The following is a 19649-nucleotide window of genomic DNA, read 5'->3' as shown; positions in this document are numbered from 1 at the left end:
TCTAAAATTTTATCTACAGCCAGACCGTTCCGAAGTTACACACTATAGATTTCTTATCCAGATTGGAATTAGATCTAGAATTTCAGGCACACCAAATTGTTTTTTCACACTGGAATCTCAGAAAATCCTCAAGTACGTGTTTATGTGGCTGAATGTGCTACATGTGTACACACACGCGCTCTGTATCTACTGAAGTACATCTGTCCAGTATGAGCCAGTAACACGCACAAAACCCAAGGCAAACACAATCTGGATCATTGTGTATAATATCAGTTACCCACAACCAAGAAAGATACAAGAGACCAAAAGAGAAATACTTACCAGCTGAGGTTTTCTCTATGCAACTGGACCTGCTCGGGTTTAACAAATCGTTGTTGATGAAGGTGGAAGATTAAGAACGATGTTTTCCATCGGGACACTCATCACTCTCTGGCAGCCAAGCCACTCTTCCGTATAACAAAGAGTTTCCCGCCTCAGCTGACTCATTCGCTGAGTCCTTGTTCACAATTCGTGACACAGTCCCGTCCAGCTCTTAACCATGTGGAAAGATGGCTTGACTAGGTTATCAGCTTTAATTTTTTTTCTCTTCTCTCAGATGATTTATCTGCTGACTCATCTTGATGCCTTTATAGCTTCCTAGCTGTGATCCTGCTCCGCCACTCCTTTGTCTTCATTTGCCTGAAGGACTGGGGAAATGTGATTTTTTGGATAGTGACAGGCATGTACCTAAGCCATAAATGCGACTGCACTGCGTTTTTCACTAGAAGAGATACAAGATACAGCTAAACAATTTGCTGCAAATGAGACATATGTAAGTAGATAGTTAGGTATCAAGATCAGGATCAACTTCAGATGGAAATGTGCTGGCTATGAGCCGGAACTGAAAAAGCAGAGGTCATGCCCAGTCAACAACTTGTTAAGCAGCAGAGAGCATGTGGGTAAGCAACCAGAGTCCTTCTGGAAGGAGGGACGTCATATGAATTTGTGTCTGAAAAAACATCAAGCTGGGGCTGAGCACAAATGGACCTAAACAAATGCTAGTATAATACTTTCATATCACAGAAATCATAGAACTGCCTAGGTTGGAAGGGACCTTTAAGATCATCGAGTCCAACCATAAACCCAGCACTGACAAACCCACCACTACCCCATGTCCCTCAGCACCACATCTGCCTGGCCTTTAAATACCTCCAGGGATGGTGACTCCACCACTGCCCTGGGCAGCCTGTTCCAATGCTTGACAACCCTTTTGGTGAAGAAATTTTTCCTAATCACCCTGGTTTGGAGCGGAGCAGAGACAACCTTCTGTTCAGTGAGAGTGGCTCTTGCTCACGCTTATTGCCATGGCCACCAAGGGTCCGCTGACTTGGCCCTTACCCCATGGAGGGGTTGCACCGATGGGGAGGCGTGGACAAGCCAGGTGACCCAAACTGACCAGTGGGGTGTTCCAGCCCATCTGCCATGCTCAGTAGAAAAGCCGAGGGAGCAAAGGGCTCAGGTTGGCTCCTCTCCAGTGGACTGCTTCTTCAATGGCTCACCTTCTTCAATGGCTGACATCTAAGGAGGACCCTGTCAGCTCATCTGCCTTTTGATCCTGGTCAGTGTGTTCCAGTTCCCATTTGTCACCAAGTCCTGTCTGGAACTTTCCCAGTGCCATCTCCCTGGACGCTTGATACGGTTTTGTGTATATTTGTATATATTTCATTATTTCTTTTTTTATTTTATTAGTAATATTTCATTAAAGTAGTTTCGTTTTTTTTTCTAAACTCATAGATCTCTTTATCTTTCTTCTTCCTTTCCTTAGAGCAAGAGGTGGGGAGAGCATCTGTCATCTTGTCATTGGCCAACCTGGCCCAAACCAGGACACTAATATCCATCCTAAACCTCCCCTGGCGCAACTTGAGGCCGTTTCCTCTTGTCCCATCACCTGTTCCTTGGGAGAAGAGCCCGACCTCTCCTGGCTACCCCCTCCTTTCAGGGAGCTGTAGAGAGCGAGAAGGTCTCCCCTCAGCCTCCTTTTCTCCAGGCTGAACACCCCCAGCTCCCTCAGCCGCTCCTCACAAGACTCGTGCTCCAGACCCCTCACCAGCTCCGTTGCCCTTCTCTGGACCTGCTCCAGCACCTCAGTGTCTTTTTTATGGTGAGGGGCCCAAAACTGGACATAGCCCTCGAGGTGGGCCCTCACCAGTGCTGAGCACAGCGGGATGATGATCACTTCCCCAGTCCTGCTCACCACACTGTTCCTGATACAGGCACTTAACATTAGTTTTTAAAACACTCTCAATTTTTTCCTATGGCTTCAAATATTCAGAGTATGGGAGCTCCACAGTGTCCTCCTCAGAGGAGGCTGCTTCAGTATCGTCACTGAATCAGCACAGTTAAGAGTTTCTCCTTAGATGCGTTACTTTGAATTTCATACACCAGATTTGCCAAGGCTGTCAGTAATCAGAAACCCGTTTGCAACTTTACATTCAGCTTTAGATTCAACTGACCTGAGTAACCAAGACAACTGCAAACTTTCGCTCTTCACCCCTTTAGGTCCATCCTGTTGTTCCTGAGTATTGAAGCAGGTAGAGCTCTCAGTAAACCTGGCTGGCAGTTGTTGGATGCATGCCCATCACCCTTTTGCACTGAGGGGGGCTGAGGGTGGGAGTTTCTTTACGAGTTTCTCAGCACCAACCAGTATAAAATGAAGATATACACATCTTCACAAAGCTAAAAAAAGCTAAAAAGGAAAAAAAAAAGTCTTTAGGACTAAACCAGCTACTTGATAGAAATGCGAAAATTGAATGTTTTCAAGTACGCTACAATATTGGCACTAGTAAGCTAAGGTACAAGAAGACAACACGAATGACATGTAACAGAACCAGAAAAGAGCTTCTATCAGAGTGGTGGTGTTAACCTGTGGTACCCCACTGATGCTCTTCCCCACCAGGACCTCACCTTGATCTCACAGACTTGGCTACGGCAGGAATTCACTCTGCGCAGAGCTCTCTCTTCTTTGCAAGAACCATCCAGCACCCAAGTGACCCCACAGACCACCAAGCCTCCATCTTCCTTGTAACTTATGGGAAGTAAGAATGGATGAACTTCCACATTGAGGCTGCTTTTTGTCGGCTATGTGCGCTTTACTTTCAGGTGATTTTTCCTTTTAAAGTCTGAGTAGAATTAACTGTGCTTGCAGGAAGGCGGCACAATACACCCAGATGTGGCGAATGGCCATTGCTGTCGTCAAGAACTGCTTCAGCATCTCTTGGATTTTGCAATAAGCTGAAATAGACAGCAAGAGGCCTTGGAGTGTGAGCCACAGGCTCAGCGCAACCATTTCAACTGGTGATCCAAGGCAGGCGGTAAACCCCAGCTCCTGCAGCGAGGTACTCTGAGGTACCTTGTGTGCCACCTAGTGCTGCTGATAGAAAACAAATACCCCATATTAGGCAGAAAGCTGAGTCATTAAATCACACCTACCCCTGCCAAAGGTAGAGATACAACAGCCATGTATCACGTACAGTATTCATCTACATTTTGAATTTAAACAATGTGAGCACTTCCCAAAAAATTTTCTCCAAACACAATAATGTTTGCAGATCCCTTCTCAACCTTAATTGAAAAGGTATAAAGAGGGCCAATCCAATAAGCATAAATCACAGAGTTTACAATCATAAACCTTCAGACCATCTTGTTAGGGAGATTATTTACAATTTATAACACCAGAGACTCCCACGGACACTGGAAACCAGGTATGTTAAATTCTACAGGAACTCAGAAGAGTGCCCTGCCCAGACAGCAAGGCAAAGGTGACAAATAAGTCCTGTTCCTCCACTATTACACTTAGGAATTTGACACAGGAGCCTGAACAATTCTCACCAGGTTGCACATGAAGATAATGGCAAAACCCTAATTTTAATCTCAAAGTCACCCTCCTTCTTCTGGTTCTGGAAGAACTGGTTCATCTCTTCAGGGATAAAGCTTAACAGAATAATGCAGTGCCTTGCATAAAAAGGCAAGCATAGAAATTTGTGGCAAACTAGAAACACAAAATAATTACTCGCTTCCTAATATTATGATTTCTTTTAAATAAAACCCTATTTTTCTTCACATATTCTGTTAGAATAAGCAAGACACTTGGTCACAAATGACAGAAGCTTTGAGACTGCGATTAAGTCAAGATTTGAGCACATTCATATGATCCGTATGTTCGCATGTTAGTAATATAGAAGGGAGCAATGCTTTTGCTCTTAAGGATACATATCTCCTTAAGTAATTATCTCTAATCTTAAACACAGAATATAAATAACTACCATTGATGCATGGAAATACATAGATGGATCTTCACCCTCCTCTAAACTGAATGGGTTACAAGTTGGAACAGCAACAGAAGCATCACACAAAAACCGGTAACAATACATACACCTGCATTATCTTTGTTCTGGGATTTGTGTTAGTAGTTTAAGAAACCCACAACCTTCCATTAAATTTTCTCCAGGTTTAGCTATTTCTAAAGCTTTTCCTTGTATTTTTTTTACCCTTATAGAGATGCATGGCTCTTTAAAGCGAAGTATGTCACTTCAAGTCAGCATTAATTAATCCAATTCAGCAAGGGAGTGTTAAATTCATGGACTGGACCTTACATACTGCACACATCATCACAATAGCAAATTCATGACCGACCACTTTTCCTCATCATAATTCTGTGTACTAAAGCTTGGGGACAAGGTTGTGCCACATATTCACAGGATGTGTTTAAATCAAAGTCCTTCGCAAGACCAACCTTTTTTTACCTCCACCTTTCCCATTTTTAAGTTGTAACGAGACAGCACAAAGAGAACCATTAGTTCACAGAAGCTTTTTGAAAGGCATTTAACGGCCTGGAGAAGTAAAATGAATAATAACTTCGTCGCTGAAAAACTGGTACCTAAAACATTTTTTTTCTGACAAAGTTAAAGCCTAAAAAAGCCCAAGTCACCCAAATAATAGGCATGAAAAACTGCTGCTGCCTTTGGAAAAACAAAGTGTGGAAGAAATAACATTAGAGTAACAATGGATCAAAGCTCAGTGTAAGAGCTTATAGAAGGGGAAGGTGACTTTGTTTTAAAGCAAAGCTGATTTCATTTACTCATACGCACACTCTCATACCCACGGGATCGCAAGCACTAGGATGTGTGTGTCGGAGCAGGCCGATCAGCATTCACTAACCAAGAAGGTGTTTTGAAGGTTGTGTGGTCAGGTTTCCTTCAATGACACTGTCCTGGTTCAAGGTAAAACAGAACCAATTTTATGTCGTTCATCTCAGTGACCAGTCTGGCCCAACCCACGACAGACACAAAAGAAAAGAGAGGATGGCTATCAAGTCTTTATTGTAGCTCCTCTGTTCATCTGATGTTGATGGGGCTGTGCTGGTTTTTGGCTGTGTCTTCTGTACCTTCGGGAACTGATGGTAATGAGTCCCCATCATGCCAAATAGCTGTGAACCTTTATCATTTGCTCAGACATTTTCCTCTCAATCTGGTTGCCCCAAAAAGCTATACACAGATGCGTATATGCTCTTTATGACTTGTTAGACTAGGTGTTAACATTTTTAAACTCAAGCCCGTATTTATAGAAAAGTATGCAGAAATACGCCTAGCTATACCCAAAAAAGTGTGGTTACAAATCATACCTGTATAGTCGATCCCCAACTATCCACGCTTGATCCTTTATCAAATGTCATCGTCGACTAAAAGCACAAGTATGCCAAAGGAAAAACCTACATTTTTTTTTACTTATATCTAAAATGAGTATGAAAAATGTAAAACTCTATCTCAGTTTAAATTACACTGCTCGAGTTCATACAGTCCACTCAAGTGGACTGCAGTGACCTGCATGTAGTTAGACCCTACTCAAATTAGCCCTCTCTAATTGTATTCCCTGGCAAGCAAATCAGTAGTCTCTTTGGGAGCTCTCAGCTGTGTGGATAAACTTTTGTGTCCTCTCCCAAAAAATGTTAATTTGTTTGATATTATTTCTTTTTGTTACTTTTTTTTTTTACAATTACTTTTAATTTCCTGTGCTTCGATATACTTTATTAAGCCTTACATGTATTTATCTAGTAGAGTTCATAAAATATGAAAAACTGGAAACCCGGCAAGGCGAATGTTGAGATCAGAACCACAGAGAGGAGATAGAAGAGGGCACATATGTATGTTGCTCTTCATGAATTGTACACTCTCACGAACTTCAGCAAAAAGGGACCTGAATCATATTCATGCACACACCCAGCCAACAGCAACCTGCTGCGCATTTGCAGTTTGCAAATATTTTGAAAGCCAACGTTTTTCCTTTTCGAAGAGGAAATGGGAACACAGGGGAGGAGAAGCGACAAGCAGCTGATCATTTTCAGTCTTGCTAAGTTTTTACCCTTATTGTCTGGGCTGTCAAACTGACAAAAGAACAGCAAGACAAAAATTATCAACTAGTCATGCCCATTATTTATTAATTCCAGTGTCTGAACTGAAGACACCATCCCAGCTACGCTGGAATAACCTGGTCTTGCGGAGCCTTCAGCTCACCATAATCCCCAGGCTTTTCAAGAGGTGGGGGTTTTGACAACCCAAACAGTTCGTGTAACTAGAGAAGGCAAACACTCCTCTCTCACACAGCTCCCAAACCATGGCACACGTCATACGGACAAAAGGAGGTGGTGTGAATTCAAAGAACAAGAAGGGTGGCTACCACTACCGCAAAATTTGTATGGATTATTTTAGGATGAATTCCCCGTACAATTTGCACGTCAATTCAAATTTGCACTCTAATTTGCCTAATGGTGCTTTATTCAGTAACTAAACAAAACATTTCTGTTACTGTTGTTTACCTTAATGTTAATTATTATCTTTTATTTTTCAAGTTAGCAAAATAAAGTTTGTTTCCTTTTTTTTTTTTTCCTCCCCGGAGGTTTTTATATGTATCTTCCCTCTTAGCTGCAATACTCACCAGGTATACTAGCTCTCAAAACAGGCATTTTCAGCTTTGTTCTCACTGGAAAAAGATGAGGGTACAAGCTAGAAGGTTGGGAGAAAAGGAGATTATGGTTATCTACTCCTTTTTGTACAGATATCAACAAAATGATGACTCACTCTCCAATTACCAAGAACAGAGAGTTACTTTTGAAGAGATATTTAGTTCAGCAAATAAATCCAGCTCTTGATGAAATCCATCAACTGAATCGGGCACAAATTAGCATCAAATATTCTGTTCCATAACTTTTGTGAGCACAGGAGAGGAATCACCCAAATACTCTGTGTCGAGGGCAAAACATAATGAAATGCTTTATGTGGGTCCTTAAACAAATCCATGAAAGCCAGTTTGGATGCTTTTCAGCCACAGTTCATCTTGTATCTGAAAAACCATGCAGCACTACTGTATCATGATAGTTCTGCTCTAGATCTGCTCTTGGACAGAAAATACAGCAAGTTTTCATGCAAAACTGTTTGCCCAGCTTCTGCTTTTCATGTTTTCCAAAGTGCCTGTTGTCTTCCAGCATCGATTCAAACAATGAAAAAAACATAGGCCATCCTCATAAAAAACTTCTCTAGGGAGCCACACTTCTAATCTAGGACAGATGCATGGAATGAGGCAGAGGGCAAGTCCGTATTCCGGACTGGACTGAAATACTTTCAGCTCTTGTCAAAACAAAGCAATTTGTGTATACTCAGGAAAAAGCAAGGTGCTGTATTTTTAACAAAAATTATGCAAATGTGGAATACACGGTTTGCCACAAGCTTCAAATATACCCTTTTAGACTTGGATACGAATACGGATATGGCAGGGATCACTACATTTACAGACGTGTTCTGTACCTTTCCCAGCAGTGTTCCTGTTTTTGAGTGCCTGACCTTAGGCACGACTGTGATTAGAGCTCAGGGCTGAGGACTCCATCCCAAAATCATCCCCAGACACTGGTAATTTAAAAAGATGGTTAAAAATGGTTATATGAAATGTGAAATTCAAAACGAGAGAAAAAGATTCACCTTAAGACAAGGACGTAGCTATGCCAGGTGGGAAAGCCTCTTTTTAAGCCACAGGTTAAAAATTTATTAATATTTTAGTTCAGCATCTGAGCAAAAAGGAAAAGTTTAGCAAGATGAAAAATTAAAATTACCCTCCTAATTAAGTTGGAATCAGAACACCCTGGGAAGGGGAGATTTTGAGATTTTTCACCTGGATGAAATCCAAACAGGCTTAGGGTATCAAAATGAAACACATTATCCCAACCAACACTATTTTTGATGACTGCAAGCCTAAAGTCATAGTTTTTGCATAGGAACTGGTTCCCCAGTTACATGGTCATGTAAGTGTTATCTCGCTGATGGGCTGGTGGTAGCAGTGTAAGAAACCTTTTGGACTCGAAGACGGAGTTCTGCATACAGGCTCGTTTCACTCCTGCTTGCCACAAAGATTTTAACTGTCCAAATTTTGATCTTGAGCATAAATCCTTTATTTCACATTAATCTTACGCTGCCTTGTGCTGAGGAGGACTCCCAGGTAATTGGCAAACACTAAAATATTCCATCCCCAAGATAAGACTTGTAGAGTATCCAAAACATTGAAATGTAAATCTCCTTGGAGCTGCAGAGGCTTGTTTGGGAGTGGGTAAGAAATCAACTGATACCATAATACTGTATGGGCAGTGAAGTGCAGCAAATAGGAAAAGGCTGTTATCCAGATTACCTAGTAATTCCTGCTCTGCAAAGTGCTTTGCCTTTGTTAGGGTTTTTTCTTCCCCATTCAGTATTGCTCATAGTGTGACAATAACAAATGGCTTCTCACAGTACTGCCTTTATGTCATTTACATTCATTAGTGTTAAAGAGCGAGGGATAAGGAGCCTTGGGCAAGGGGGCTAATCATTCTTACCAGCGAAGTGAAACGACAAAATGTTCTACGCATAAATATTTCTCCTCTTTCCTGCCCTCTGGAAAGTCTACAAACATTTCAAAATCCCCAAGAGCTAAGTTACAACACCTAAGAACCACTTTGCGTGAAAACACTCGGTATTTAATTGATACAGGCAGGGGTGCCAGCTATTTCAAATGAGTTCACCGAGAGGAAGTTCACAAGGTCTTCCTTGCCACATCCACGCTTCCATTAGCAACTACCCCGAGATGCCCAGGGGCCTGACCCAGAATCATCTGAGTTCACTGAGTCCAGGAGAGAGGGTGGAGGAGCTTTTCGGGAGTCACGTTTGTGGTTAGAGCGAGCCGCGGGGGAGCTATTTGCATAGGAGCTACGGCCCTTCCCTACAAACATCAAGCAGAGAGGAAGGGCACACGCTGCAGAGTGCCAGGCGTTTTTTTCCCAGCAAGAGCTGAGAACGGTAATCCCCATTGGCCCTGCCACCATCTGCTGACCTAGGAACTGCTGAAGGCCTATCACAAGATGGTGAGAGCCTTTGCAATGGTCTGGAACCAGTCACTTCAAAGGAACTGGTGGCGGCTCAAAGAAGCAATGACTCCGCAGGGGCACCAGCATAAAATTAGCTCCCCAGACAGAACTCTATAATGGTGAAATATACCCTTGCTATTCCCATCCAAACCTGGCCTCAAGCCAAAGCCGAGGGCTGACTGCCCTGAGGTCTCTGGCAACTCTCTCCAAAACAATCCTAGGAAAACTGCCATGTGAAACGAAAACCAAAAATAGCATGCATTGCCAAAACACATTGCAAAGCCCTCATTTACTTAATGAACTACCTCTAAGGAGCACACAGCAAGGCACAGAGTGGCACCAGCACACAATTTCCACAGCTGGTGGAAACAACTGAACAAGACAAGCTGGAATGTTTTCAGTTGGTTTTGTCTGAGTTATCTTCTCTTTACTGAGGGTTAGGATGAGAAATAAATCCAAAAATATTTTTGAGACCTCCTCTGGGTAAACAGAAAACTAGTAGAAGAGAGTCATGTATTAAACCAAATTTACAATTGCTCCACAAAGAAACACCATCCAAACTCGTGATATAGGATGAATTGTGTGGAGTACAATAATGAAAGCTGTTCACAAGATCAAAGGTATTACTCTTAGACACAGTAATGAGCTGTTCAGCTAGACATGAGTTAATCCTTTGACCTGTATGCTGACAATTCAGTATCTGGAACAAGTAAGACACATACCCATTTCTGAGAAAACATCCTTCCAGGAGGCATTCCCTCGCTTTGGTTTTTGTGAAGGGGCATTCCTACAGGCACAAGGTGCTCTGCAGCGGTGTAGTTTGCTGGGTTCTGGTTCACTAACATACACAAATAGAAACCATAAGCGGACAACGTTCCTTTCGGGGCACATCGGCTGAAACCTGTAACAGCTCAAGCACCGAAAGGAAGCTTTCAGTGTTTTCCCTGGCAGATACTAAACCAGATGGGCTGTGGGTCTGGTCTCCTACAGCCACCGCAGTGTTTGTATCTCCTTAATTATTTTCTATTTTTATATTTTTTATCATTATAAGTTTTCCCTAATTGAAAAATCTAGGGAAAAGAAATTAAAAAACCTGAGACTTTATTTCCTGATGAGTATCGCAATCGCATTACTTCCCCCAGAGCCTTGCTGTTAAGTGCAGCAAGCCAGCCGGTTTATGCCATGACATAATTGGCTGTCTCAAAAGGCATAAAAGCATTTGAACAATTTCTAAATTATTTGCCTTTGCTTAGAGTCATATGTCTTGGCAAGACATAACATGATGTGATGTCTACTTCACAATCATCTAATTTCGCTTTGAAAAAGGCAGGACTTTCTCCAGATTTTCTCTCCTGAGCCATGCATTTTCTTGGCAGAATCTTCCTGGATTAAAACTCTTGTTCCGACCTAAGTAGTTTAACTCACAATATTTCTTAAAAGTGCCTTCAATTCCCACTGCTAACTATGAATAATTACAGCAAGTTACCCACTTGCCTGAGTTTCTAAAGGCCTTTTAAGGAAGACGATCAAGGGGAACAATTTTTATCTGGTCTCTCAGTCCGCTTCTCTCACAAGTAAGCAGCTCATTTAATATCATTTCAGCCCTTTTATTTCTTAATTTCTTCCTATTTTTTTAATTGCAAGAGTACATTGGACGTGAGGCAAAGTGACAAGCCATTTCAAAAATATTGGAAAACACTGCCAATTTAATTCTGGAAATGGAGATAACTAGAAAGGAGACTTGGGAGTTTGGGTAGCCTGCACTGGGCACAACTGGCTCCAGGAACCTCCCCACCCTGGTGCAAGCTATTACCATAATTTGTGCGGGCACGGTCCACTGTCCATCCCAAAGAGGTTTGTGTCATGGAACATTTTTGTTTGTCTGACATCAGATGACTGCTCCAGCCTCACAGTTGTGAAGCGCTAGAGTCAGTTTTAATGAACTCAGCGTCTTAATATCAGCATTTTAATCCACGACTAGTCCTTAATGAAAAATATACCTCAATGGCATCTTCTGTGGGCGCTGAGTGAAGGCTCACAAGAAGTTGCAGTGTGGAGCTGCCTCCTTCTCAAAGCACTGAATGTCATTATTTAACAAGCCCTGTTTGATCAGACTACAACCCCCAATGGAGTTACTTTAAAATTAATTTGCTGATCACAGCAAGTACAGCAGCCTCACAGCAGCCTTTGCAATACTTGCAGGGCAGTGGTTGAAAAGCGGAGGACACGCTGAGGACAGTTCATGCTTCCACAGGCTCGCACCGAAATAAATCTCCACTGAACATGGGTGTGGGTGAATACGCACTCTGGGTGTATCCACCTCGTGATATTCTGCTGTTGATCTCCAAAGTCCCATCGTGTATTGAAAATGTTAACGCTCTAACAAATAGTCTTACTGCGCTGTACACATAAGCTTTAACAATTGTTATTCACATGTGAGCTTCACATATAGAAAATTCATTGCCATATATTAGACCTGGGTAAAAACTCATCCATAGCTAAGAGAGTGGAAAATCCTTATGAGATATTACACTCATGTACTTAAGACTGTAAAATATCCCAATATTTCTATTAAGCGTTGCTTTAAGGACAGAAGTTTACAATGAACTGAGTTAATAAATCCATCTCTGCACAGTCACTGGCAATCACGTACCTTTATAGACTGGAAATGCCCACAAAGCTGTATCGCTCTGAATCACCTCACGCACCAACGCCTTCCAGGACAAAATTCAGCATCCCATCAGACAAATGGCCACATTAGAAGAAGTACATGAGCCACACTTAGGCAGTGCTATTTTTTTTTTTGAGTGCTTGATGATAATACTCTGTGAATGCAGGTGATTTATAGTTATATATAGTTGTATCCATAGTTATATATGTGGACTATATGTAGTGTATATAGTTATGTATGTGGATAAACATTTTAAATAGAGTTAGGTTCAGTCTTCTATTCAGTTAACCCTACCATGGTTTGTTTTATGCAGTTTATGCTAAAATGCTGCTGCTTTTTTCTCCTTTGGCAAGTGATTCTACCAGAGATGCAATATACGTCTCCACAACAAAAGACTGGGTTTCAGCTGCATGACAAAGGAGCATTTGTATTGCATCCTGGGTTCAGCTCTTGTATTTGATGTACACACCTATGAATATCATATCTACAGGATCTGGGGACTTCTTTCAGTGACTAAAGGCAGCTCACCTTATGAAACTATGAATTCGCAGAAAAACCTTACAAAATTGTGCAGAGCAGAGGTTACTAGATGGAACAGCAGTTTTTACACTGTTGTAAATTGACCTGGTGAATGCTCTTGCAGGAAAAGAAAAAAACATCTTCGCTGCAGAAATAATGTTTACTTTCTGTAAACTGAATGAGAAAAGGGACTAATGAATAAAACTAAATAAACTTTATTATCCAAAGAGATGTTTTATGTAAAAAAAACATTACGCTGAAACAATTTTCTACTCAGTCAAACCTACTAGTTTCCTTCATCCAGTCTAATGTCAGTGTGCTGGAAAGCGATGGAAAATTACAAAGTATGTTATCCGCTGCATAACAACAGACCAGCTTTCAGCTGCACAACAAAAGAGCGTGAGACTGGATGAAAGAATTTACTAAAAAGTTAAGCAGGAAGTAGGTAAGAGAAAATTCCAGCATCTGCAATGAGGCACAAAATATTTGCAAATCTTCTCTCTATGGATGGATTTTCTGTGGAGGTTTTCCACAGAAAGAAAGCCTTTTGATTGTTTTGATATACAATGCTTACTATAAATGGCATTAGAGAAGTAATTACCCTAATATGAGTTACAGCCGTTCTGGGAGATGACAAAAAGCAGATAAAATGTCAGCTGATGCTTCTTTATGTAAGGGAGTTACAAAACCTGATGACGTATTTTTCAGAGCTAACTGTGATCAAATGTCTACATAGGAAATACAAAGCATATTGAGGCTGCATGGAGAAAAAAACAAGGGCTTTGCTAAAAAAAAACCCAGAGAACTGAATCACAATAGCAAAGAAGTTCACAGTTTAAGTTCAGTAGCTGACTGCCGATAAAGAAGATTTGCGTTTCTTAATTCAAATAACAATAAAAAATATTTTGCGTTCAAAAAAGAAGCAAAGCCCATAGATGAGTGCATCCAACCGATGTCTCTGAAAAATTATTTGAAATTAAAAAAAGAAATCCATAGATCTGACCCAGAGTGTGGCTGCCAAAAACTAGTAGCTTATGTTTGTGTCCTTTTCCTTTAAATTCACCATATAAAGCAATTAAAAGTCTTGCTGTGCAAAAATAATGGGACAGATAGTAGCTAGGATGAAATTTTCAGAGTCAGCCTCTGCCTCTGCCTCAAACTATCATATGGGATAAAAATGTTGTGTTTCATACTCCATACATCTACATGCCTTGGAAGAAGTTTGTCCTAGAGTGCTTCAAACTGAATTTAAGTCATTTAGGGCTTGTTTTTCAGGAACTAGTCAGGCAGGACTGAATTTGTGACTACCAAGTTTGCAAATGAGGAAAAGAATAATATTGTCTAATACATTTCATCCGATAAACAAAACACATGGTTCTGGAAGCCATTCTGCTGAGGCTTCATTCATTAACTTTCATTTAAAACAACATGAATTCACTGTCTAGTCACCTCCCAAATCAAAGAGCTCAACCTCACCTTGGATAAGGCGGAGATTCACATTTTAGCTGTTATTAATGAGCAATTGTGTTCTTTTTCTCTCTAGTTTTGTGACAACCCAATGTTTAACCTGGACCATGAAGTGTGTAGATGCCCTATCGCCACATTATAACAGAGGTAACTGGCAAAGAATTTGCAAAGCAAACAGGCCTACCTGGGAGAAACCTGGCCATGATGCAGAACAACGAAGATGAAGTCTTCAGGTGTACAGGTGTCTCATTTCACATCTGGTCTCAATAGTTAAATTTGACGTAAAGTCGCTCTTTTTGCCTTAGTTTCACTCCAGCTTCTGACTCTCAACTGAATCTGTAAATAATGTCGGAGGATTAAAACAAGAACTCAGAGACATAAATGAAAACAGAAGCACGGAAAGGGTTACTTGAATGGGGTATAGTCCAAGCAGATGTTAATGATAGAAATTACAATCTTCCATCTCTGAAAGCATCCCCCAAAACTCCTGTTGGCTTCCAAATAAAACACAAGCAGTGGATTTATGTGTCATCTTCAGCAGCTGGAGTGCAAAGGTAAGCTCCTTTGAAAAGGGGAAGAAAAAAAAAAGGCGCCCAAACTCGCTCAGGTCTTACCTAAATCAGCTGTAGCTTTTCGTGCCATCTGCCTATGTTTTGTACGCTTTTTTTTTTGCATAATTCCAGGAGGAAAAAAAACCCAAAACCACAAACAAGAACCCAAAATGGTTTGGATAATAAGGTATGCTCCCACTTTCCTAAGCAATGGTCAATGCCCATAGTTACCCCATTTCACTCACCTCCCACCTCCGCCTCATGCTCCTCGTCTCTCTGAGAGGTCTGTGTAAGCAGCCAGAGCCTGTGCACAAGCGTTTTGCCAATCGCTGCCCATGGTATTTTTGTTGAGTGCAAGGCAGTCCAGTTCCCAGATCTCACTTACTCTATATTCATACATTTTTTGACTAGAACAAATTTGTTTTGTGTTCCAGACAACAATAAGTAATCTAGATAAACTCCACAAATGAGGCATCTTTTTACTGTGATTTTCCTGGAAAAGTAAATAAACCTGCCTTGTTTTTAAATCCAGGTAACGGTGTATTTTTGTTTCCCAGCAGAACCTCAGGGAGCCAATGAAATTGGGACCCAAGTGACCGGAGAGCTCCATGAGGACACAGAATAAAGAGATGGAGAACTGACAGCCCAGTTGCCTGGCCCCACCTGGCCAGACAAACTAGGGGGTGATTACCTGAAAGTTTAAAGCAATAACCGAACACCTCTGTTAACACATTTCTGATTAGGAGAAGGCAGCAAAAGAAGCTTAAAAGCATCAGCTTCCTCCTAAGGTCCTTAGATTTTCAAGAACGTTTTCAGAACATCCCGAATTTTTACCATATCTTTGTACCCATCAGCCTCGGAGTGTGTTTTTGCTCCGGATGCAACGTATTAAAACTTTCTGTGATAGCAAACTTCAGATTGAGCACATTTTGCAATAAAAGAGCAGACTGAAGAAATAAAACTGGCTCGCTTGCCAGGGAATTAAACATGACGATGAGATTCCCACAATCACAAAGGAAGGGAAAGCACTGGAAGCATATTGAAAATGCTCAAAGAGAAATTCACTACTAGATTAAGTGCAAGCAACCCCACTGATTTCAATAACATTTGCTCCTTTGAACTAGCTGATCCGAGGATTCTTTGCTTTACCAATGTTCTTTTCATGTAGCTCACACAATCTATTGGCTGGACGATTTTTCTGTTTTAATAGAAACCTGTAAATGCAAACAATGGATAGGGAAAAAATGTGTTTTCTTTCATTCTGCTTTATAGAGTACCTATAAATATTTCACCCACGTCTCTGTATGTGTATCACAAACGCCGCGTTTCCTCTGGAGCAGCTGTAGTAGATACATGCACGGCGTGTTACACCTCTGAGCTTGTGGCAAACATAAACCTGGCAAGGCTCTGATGTGGATCTTTGTAACTACGAATAGAAACGTGCCTTTATTTAATACTGCTCATCATCTCCTCACTGTTTGTAAGTTATTAAATTAACAGAGCTTATTCTCAAATAGGGTATCATCTAAACAGTAAGAAGAGCAAAAATGAGCTGCCTATCATCATTTACCATGTCATACAATAAAAAACAAACACCCAGCAAAAGAGGGCAGTAATACTCAGTGAATCCTTCTGTGTTCAGACACTCTCTGCTTCCTTAAAAGCTGTCAAAAGCGGGTCATGTAGGGTTCTACCTACTATCGGGACAGCTTATATTCCACTCTGTACAGAAGTATGACTTAATTTCCACGTGCAATTGTTAAGAAACGTCACAGAATGGCAGAGACGAATTTCGCTCCAGGGGTGCAAATATTCCCTATGAGAATTGAAGAATTTACTATTTTTCCCATTGAACCACAGCTACAGATAAAATGAATGAAAATAATCGGGTGGGGGGGGAGGGGAATGCATTTGCTGGAAAGATTTTGTTGCTTTGAAAACTGTTCTTAAGGGCTGTACATGCCTGACAAGGAAGACATGCGATGGGCTTTGCAAAGCCTCAATCTCCCTTCCATAGAAATGCCACCTCAGAAAAATCATTATTGTAAGAACAATAGCAATTTGCCTTGGATTTTCAGGGCAAAAATGGGAGTAGCACCAGTGCTGGGGGACAACATTTTCGTTAGTCTTTCCTTTAGTCTCCATCACTTTCCTTTAGTCTCTTTAGTCCCCTTCTTTTCGTGGCATTACTGAAGCACATCGGTCGTTACAGATTGCTGTATCTTCTGCCAATACCGTGCTGAAACCTTGCTTTAGGGAAACACTAACCTGACCTCAGCAAAGAGGTGTGAAGTTGATATATATATTCTATATGTAGCTTTTCATATGCCATTAAACCTGCATGCCATTGGAACAGGTGAACAGAAACAGAACAAACAGCTTTCAGGGAATCAACTCCTCCAGAAATTTCAGCCAATGTAAAAATGTCGAGGTTGAGGAAGCTGCTTTGTTTCACAGGCTGCTTTCATCTGGACCAAAGGGTACTCAAAATAACTATCGCAGAAGTAAAAATAATACTTTTTTTTTTTTACAAAGACTGTTTATATGCAAGAAAAGAAAAGAAAAGAAAAGAAAAGAAAAGAAAAGAAAAGAAAAGAAAAGAAAAGAAAAGAAAAGAAAAGAAAAGAAAAGAAAAGAAAAGAAAAGAAAAGAAAAGAAAAGAAAAGAAAAGAAAAAGACAGAACACTTGTTAGTTGGTGCATAAAATCTCCACCTGGTGGCGAATCCTGCCACAGCAAACTATTTTAGGAAAAATTCCTGTTCCAACATATAACCAGTTCTTTATTATAGACAATCCCAAAACAACAAGTGGGGAAGGGCATCCTTCAGAAAAAACAGCACTATCGTATCTCCCTGATTTTCCATCATCTTGGAAAGCTGAAGAATCCTTTCCGTTATAGCACAGTTATCAGGCACGCAAGTGACTTTCCCCAGCTGAAAACAGACTCACAGAGAGCTCCCATCACACCACACGTCGGGTAGGGTGGAAGGTGAAGTGTGCTGACTGTTTTTTCAGCTGCAAAAGCCCCAATCTCCCTTCCACAGAAATGCCATCTCAGAAAAATCATTATTATTAGAACAATAGCATTTGCCCTGGATTTTCAGGAGTCAGTGCAAACATGGGAGTAGGTTCCCAAGGAGAAGCGTCCTCTGCCAAGGCTGAAGTTCTGCCCTGTTGCTCAGTTTGCACGTTGGTTATTTATAAGAATTGAAAACTTGAAGCAATATCAGCTACCTATATCCCCAGGGTCCTCCAAATCACAGCACAGTTAGCTTCATATTATCATGTTAGGGGTGATTCTCTAGCTGCACACAATTAGTTCAGTCTTCCCCTTAACATTGCTGGTTCTACACCCTAGAAACATTTTCTGGATTTACATTTTCCTGTGTACCTTATTAAAATGTAACATCTCACTCGCCTAGTGTTTTCAGTAAAGTCTTACTATCTCATAGCATCAATGAAAGCTTTGTGAGACAGAATAAGATCAGTGTAAAATGGACATATAAAACCTATGAAGACAGAGCCTTGACCTACAGCATTGTGTGTACCATGCGTCCCTTTCTATACCCTGTTTTGCTGGACATTACCAGTGCTTCATAATTAGTCCATTTGGCTCATGACAGCTCGTAATGCGGGAACAAAACATCCCCCTTTCACACCTGGTAAGGCTGAATGACAGCTACAAGCCTTGCAGGTAGCCACAACCTGCCGTGACCCATGGTTCACGCAGCATCAGGCCCTCAACAGCCATCCGCCGCTTCAACCCAGTCGTTTCTTTACGCATATCTGTGCAAATACGTAACTATATAATATATGCCTTTTCCTATGCTGGAAGAATCACGCGATTACAGACTTTCGTGCACCATTCCGTAAAACATTCCCTAAAACATCAGTAGGATGACCTACTGCTGATGTATACAAATTATTCACTCACCACAATGCAATTCTTCTGGGACAAAAATAAGATTTTGTTTAAACTGGACCAAATCCACTTTCTGGAGAGTCACTGATTCGCAATTTAAGGGTGGCCAGCATTGAACCTCACAAGATACTTTTATTGAAAGGGCAGTGGATTCCCCCCCTCCCCGTTTTGTGTTTAATGCTGACTCAAGGGCAAGCGAGGGGCCGACTGCAGCAAGCCCCCAGCATCACGCTGCAAGAGAGTTGCACAACTGTTTTACATCCTACTTGTTTCATAATACATTTTCCACACGCAACGAAGCTTAAAAATAGTAGTACACCGTACTGATTTAAAAATAAATAAATCTATGACAAAAAGATAAAGCATCCCCCAAATGGCAAAATCTGCGCTGCAAGGAAATGAGCAAAAGATTTGTTTACAAAGGCACTATGCAGAGCCATGGGGGGCATTTTAAAGCAAAAGCACTGGGGAAAAGTCACTGGTCATGTCAAAATATGATGCCTAATAACAGGATTTGGTCTCATCAGAAACACCAGTGTACAGAAATACAACTAAATATGCCCAGTATTCATTTCTCCCCTCTGTGCACATTCTCTTGCGACACACGTGCTGTGCAGTGAGCCCCCTTTCGCACATGCGGAGGAAAAAATTTCTCCAACTCCTTCTTTAATGAACGTATTAAAATGACCACATTAACGACCTCAAACCCGCGTTCCCAGCATCGCTCAGCGCTGTGTGGGACAAAGGGGGGAACCCAGGGCCAGCAGGGCACAAATGGCACCGCGCTTCGCGCCCGGTTAATTTCATTTGTTCGGCCGGGCAGAGAGGAAAACTCCTGCCGAGTTTTCATGACGCTTTTTCAGTCAGAAAAGCGCGTTTTCCACGGCGGCAGAGCCCCAGGGCAGGCAGGTGCAGGAACGAGCTGCATTTTGAGAAAATCAATTGGAAAACGGGTAGTTTGGGGGGGTCAGAAAGCTCGGGGGGGTGTGTGTGTAATTTTTGCCCCTCTCTAGCCCCCACACGCCGGCTTCCCTCGGCGCAACGGGCCGCCGCCAAGAGGCCCCGGGGAGGCTCCCGGACCTGAGGAGGCGCCGAGGGGA

The sequence above is a fragment of the Chroicocephalus ridibundus genome, chromosome 8 (genome assembly GCF_963924245.1).
Source record: "Chroicocephalus ridibundus chromosome 8, bChrRid1.1, whole genome shotgun sequence".
NCBI classification, from domain to species: Eukaryota; Metazoa; Chordata; class Aves; order Charadriiformes; family Laridae; genus Chroicocephalus; species Chroicocephalus ridibundus.
The sequence above is the reverse complement of the archived record's forward strand: the minus strand, read 5'-3'. Positions refer to the sequence as shown.